Raw genomic sequence first — 6,216 nt, 5'->3', positions numbered from 1 at the left:
AAGAGGTGAAAATGATTAAAATATGGGGTGATAATACATAAGATTAATTGCATGCATGTAGAATTTTTTTCTTCTGTCAAGTCTTGAAGAACTGACATCAGAGAGTCTCCAGTTAGTTGAAGGATTTTTCTGGAGTTAAAAACAATTATGCTAAACCTTTAAGGAATTAATGAAGTATCTTGTTCCTCGGGGTGTATTTTTTATGAGCTGTAGTTTTACTTTTCAGAGCCTAGCAATAATATCCACAAGGAAATATGTAATTTAGGAAAGTTAATTTTGACCCTCAGATGAAACTTCTAACATATGAAATATTTGCTGTGACGTTTGGTTTGTTTTTAATTATGAAAAATTGCTTCATACAGGGCTTTCTGAAAACTACAGTATTCTGGGAAGTAGCATGGTCCAGTGGATAGGTCATAGGACTGCATCTCAGGAGAATTGGGTTTTCTTCCTGACTTTTTCACAAACCAGGAGTGCATAAACTTTAGCAAGGCATTTTTGCCAGAGCTAGTGTCTGTTTTCCTCTATGAAATAATAAGATTGATCATTAGCCTTTTAAAAATACAGATGAAAAAGGATATGTAATTATTACTGTCTTTATGCACTAAAGATCATCACTACATCTCCAGTATGTCAGACATTACCACCTTAGATAACAATTCTTAATAATACTGTTAGCAAAGAATGTTTATTCTGTTTTGCATAGTTTGTCTGTATAGATCATCACAGACAAGAAATGCCTAAGCCCTTTGAGGGGATTATAAATATATTGTTTCAGAAACTCTTCATTTTCAACTGGAACACACATTCAACTCCTATGTAATTTGTCCATCATTTCCTGTGTAAATTTCTGTTTGTTTTAGACCCGATTACCTTAGGGCTTGTGTATAACTACAGTGGCATTACTCTATTATAAAAGGAAATTAATTTATGTGCCTGCATCTAATGGCATGCAATCTTTAGTAATTACAACCATCTGAACTTTCTTCTCCAGCTGAACACAAGTTGCATTCACTTACTATATCATTTGAGGTTGGAATTAAGCTTACATTTTTAATCTGTTTCTAAAGGAGGCATTTTCAGTCTGAGTTCCACAAAGCTGAAGATAATAACTGGAGAAATCTAGAGGTACTAAACCAGCAGATATTCTTCCAACTTAAACAAGATGTATTTATTCTATATTGGGGATACAAACTCCAAACTAGCTCCTCATTATACCAGGTTTTTGTGGAACATCGTCCTTTTCCATTTAAAAATTCTTAGGGCAACTAGGTAAAATTCTGAAAGTGGCAAAAATAGTTTAACACAAATATTTATGTAAAACGTCAGCCAGAGACAAATAACATGTAAATAACATCTTACATCTATTTAAGAACAAAGAAGAATGACTGTCAATACTCGGATGTGCTCTCTATACAGCGTTTGACAAAATAATGCTGAGATACCAGTACATATTCTGACTGGTTCTGAACAATAGCAGCATATAATTTTTACTTTCTCGGTTTATTACTTTCTTTTTTCCTTTTATTTTACTTTCTCTTCTGTCAAACTTTATTACAATATTTGGAAAGCTGTTATTTTGTCTATAGGGAAAATTGTAAAAGTGTGTGTTGAATTTTTCCTTATCGCTCATCTTTGGAGACATTATCTTGCGTTTCCCAAATCAACATCGTAGTCTCTGCTGGAGGTAAGATACAATGTTCATGAAAAAATGATAAACACCATAAAGATAAAATGTTTGTCCTAACAAACAGATAGTTTTCTAATAACTCCACTTTTACTTCCAGGCTCTAACAGATTTTAATGCTGGGAGATGCAGAAATGCTAGTTCACTTTCTGGCATCTGCTAATAATTATGATAACAGTTTTGTACTAATAACGGTTTTATGATAATAATTATCCATATTGGGCTTCAGGCCTTGTCTGGTATTGGACATATTTTAACTTGAATTTCATTGTATTTGCAGAAATAATTTTAGGAACTTTTGTAACAGCCAGCCTGTTACTTATCTCATTTTAATCATGTTAGTGGTTTTGTGTCTTAGCTCCCGTTTTGCTTAGGCTTGCACAGTTCTGTTGGTATCAGCAGTCAGTATGAGCAAAAATGTTAATCCAGTCACAGAAAAAGCGATAAGGTATAACCAGCGAAACAGCAGTAGCATGAGACATGAACTGTGTGCATGGCCAGTGAGGAGAGGGCGGCACTGCAGGGACAGAACTCCAGTCCAGTGCTTCTCTGGTGCAGGGAAGAAAAAGGTAGCTTAGCTTTGAGTGCGTAACCTGTTACTCATGCAAGCACGCGATCCTGCTTAAATAAAATCAAGAATCAAGAGGTGGTGTCAAGTAGTTGTCATGCAACAGAACAAGTCCCAGAACTTGAAGCACTGCATGCAAGGTTAGGGCTTTACATAAATAATTATTCCAGGTACCTGTCTCACCTAAGCCACTTCCAGGACAGAAATATAAACATGTAGAGTTATACTGCCATGCACCTATTCCAGAGTAAGTTTGACATGTGGACAAAACTGAGGAAACTACATATTTACCAGAATTATTACTCATGAGCAGCAGAAATAACGATGCCCTGTCTCCTGCAGGAGACTATCTTATTCCCTGTTGACTGTAACTAAAAGGTTAGTGGGTCATAGCTGGAGTTCCCATCCTCACGCCTGTAACAGGCCCTCCACGCTGCTCCTGCTCTCCCTTGTGCCCACCAGGCCGTGGTTGGATGGAGGTCGTTGGATTTCTGACAGAGGATGTCGGATTTCTGACAGCGACGGGCTAATGCCCACAGGCCAGATGAGCAGGTAACTGTTCAGGTCACGCTTCAGCCACTCCCTCAAATGAGGACACTAGGCTAGGAATCTTTTTTCTAGCCAGTTGGTGAATTCTGTAAAAAATATAATTTACTACCATCCTATGCCTGTCCCCTTTGCCAGTTTTAGCCAGAGTTGTCTTGATGAGTTTAAAAGTTACTAGGCAGTATATGCAGGTAGAGACACCAAGAACGGATAAGCACCATGTCCTTAAGAAACCAGGCTGACAGCATCAGACTTAATGGATTATAGCTTTATTTTTCAAAGACATTTCAGTACAGCTCTCTGCAAGTTTATTGAAATTAAAGCACTATTTTCTCTGCCCTATGTTTTTGAGAACCTTGTACTTGCTACCTTTGAAAATGTAAAAAACAGAACAAATTTAAATTCAGTGGAAAAAGTTATTCCAGACATGTTTTACATATTAAAACAACTATACTGAAGCATCTGTGTTGATTCCATTTTATATAGCTATCTAACCACAAAAGAGGAAGGCCAGAGATGCTCAGGAAAAAGTTTGACTGAGTAAAAAGTTTGAAACCTGACCCTGAAAAAGTTTTTCAGAAATTGTTAGGCTTGAATGTAATGTTTGACAGAAGTATCGGTATCCTCTAAGGAAATTTGTCTTGTTCATTATATGACACACCCCACATACAGAATCCATATATGCAGAAATAGCTCTATGCAAAATGCACAGTAGTGCTTATGCAAGGGAGGCTCTTAAGGTGTTTTATGTCCTTAGAAGTAAATTTCAGTTCAATGTTCCAATCTGGAACTGTAAGAAATATAGCCATAAGGATTTTACACAGGTATTTCCAAAACCTTTTCTGAAGACAAGGACTTTTTGTACTCGGCCAAATTACTGCCATCCTGGAGAGTACACGGATGATTGTTTAATACTCTGTGCCACCAGATGTGAATCCTATTTCAAGTCTTAATGAATAAATACCCTCTCTGAAACTTCTCATAGCTTTTTCTGCCTTTAAATCAAATTACCAACAGACAGCCCTAGACACCTGCAAAATTTATAGCCATGAGGGAGAACAAACTAAGTCCAAAATTAACTTTCAGAATATTAACATACTTTTTTTACAGAAACATTTCCCAGAACAAGCAGCTCCAGGGCATGCTCAGTTTGGATTCCACCACAGAAATAAGGACATCTTACAATCTTTCATATCCTCAGAGAGAAGGATATAGGAAATTTGAGGTTGGAAGGATGGGACTCTTTATACCTTGTTTGAATTTCCAACAAAGGTCAAAGTGGAACATGCTTGCTTGTAACATTTTGAGTCATTTTTCCTATAAGAGAAATAAAGTCCTAATCTTGGTTTCATTGGAAACAATGTATTTTGTCACTGACCAGCTGGTGCACTTTTATGTTCCAACACAGCAAGCACATAACATGTAAAGTTTTATTGACTTCAGTTATTCATATGCTTAATTGATAGAATCACAGAATGGCTGAGGTGGGAAGAGACCTCTGGAGGTTGTTGAGCCCAACCCCCTGCTTCAGTATGGCCACCCAGAGCAGTTTCCCCAGGACCATGTCTTGGCTTTTGAGTATCTCCAAGGATGGAGACTCCACAACCTCCCTGGGCAACCTGTGCCAGTGCTTGGTCACCCTCACAGTGAAAAAGTGTTTCCTGACATTCAGAAGGAACCTCCTGTGTTTCAGTGTGTGTCCACTGCCTCTGGTCCTGACATGGGGCACCACTGAAAAGAGCCTGGCGCCATCCTCTTTGCACACTCCCTTCAAGTATTTATGTATGTTGGTGAGATCCCCCCTGAGCCTTCTCTTCTCCAGGGTCTCTCAGCCTCTCCTCAAAGACATGTTCCAGTCCCTTAATCATCTTAATGGCCCTTCGCTGGATTCCCTCTGGTATGTCCATGTCTCTCTTGTACTGGAGAGCCCAGACCTGGACACAGCACTCCAGGTGTGGCCTCACCAGCACTGAATAAAGGGGCAGGGTCACCTCCTACCACAACTGGTAATACCCTAATGCAGCCCCAGATACCATTTCCTTTTTTTGCAGCAAGGGCACGTGTCTGGCTCATGTTCAGCCTGGTGTCCACCAGGACCCCCAGGGCCTTCTCTGCCAAGCTGCTCTCTAGCTGGGTGGCCCCCAGCCTGTGCTGGTGCCTGGGGGTGTTCCTCTCCAGGTGAAGAACTTTGCACTTCCCCTTGTTGAACTTCTTCCGGCTCCTGTCAGCCCATTTCTCCAGCCTGCCGAGGTCCCTCTGGGTGGCAGCATGACCCTCTGGTGTATCAGACACTCCTCCCAGTTTTGTGTCATCAGCAATTAATTAATTCATTTTAAAGGGCACCAAAAACATTGATACAATACTGATTTTTTTTAAAAAAACCCGAACAACCCCTAATTGGAATGTTTCATCATAGGAAAAAATTATTGAACATTTGCTAACCTTTTTTTATAAAACATTGCTTTTAAATACGGTATCCACTCAATTTATTAAACTAGTAACCCTTCTAATTTAAGCATGGGGGCAATGAACCATATAATTTTGGTTTTGCCAGTAATTCATGCTCACAAAAATGCCAGGCATGCAAGAAGAAGGGGGCCACACCAGATGGAAAACCTGCAGGAGAACAGAATTTAAGAACACATAGCATTATTAAAGTATTAACAAGCTCTTTGTAGGCGAGGTGTTGCTCGAAGGCCACTTGCATTAGCATGTTTCAAAGCTTTCTTCGGGGAAATTCCCCTGTTGCGTTTCCTCCTCCCCCGCCAGCTAGCCGAGGGGCCACCCCCGCAGCAGGACATGCCTGTGCCGCCGACCTGCCGCTGACTCCTTTGCCTCCGAGGCGTAGCCAGGCCCGTGACCGCGGGCTAAAAAGCAACACCCATTCCCCGCCCCAGCTCACCCCTGTGGGTACCGAGGTGGTCTAGCCACGGAGCGCCAGCCAGCCCCGAGCCCCAGCAGCCCTTTCCCCAACAGCCCCTCCCGGCCCGCCGCCCACCGCCACCCACCCCACGGCGTCGACGGGCCCCGCCCGCCTGCGCAGCACCCACGCGAGGCCACGCGCGGCCGACGGCTGCGCAGGCGCAGGCCCCGCCCCGCCCGCGCTCTCTCCTCAACGCCGATTGGGTGGGAAGGGCGCGCGGGGGCGGGAGGGTCCTGCCCCCTCGGCCCTCGGCGAGTGGTTGCCGTGGCAACCAGGGGCGGCGGCGCGCGCGCCCCCTCTGCACCCGCCGTCCGCTGCCGCGGGCGGGAAGTGAGGGGGGAGCGCGGGGCGGGGACGGCCGTGGGGTCGGTTCCTCCTGGGATGGACGTTGGGAGCGGGTCCTGCGCCCGACCTGTCCCTCTGCGGGCGACGACATCAGAGCAGCCTTCCCACGGGTTGTGCTGGGGAGCCGTTGGTCCCTGTTGCCGTCAA

The sequence above is a fragment of the Strix uralensis genome, chromosome 1 (genome assembly GCF_047716275.1).
Source record: "Strix uralensis isolate ZFMK-TIS-50842 chromosome 1, bStrUra1, whole genome shotgun sequence".
In the NCBI taxonomy this organism is placed as follows: Eukaryota; Metazoa; Chordata; class Aves; order Strigiformes; family Strigidae; genus Strix; species Strix uralensis.
The sequence above is the reverse complement of the archived record's forward strand: the minus strand, read 5'-3'. Positions refer to the sequence as shown.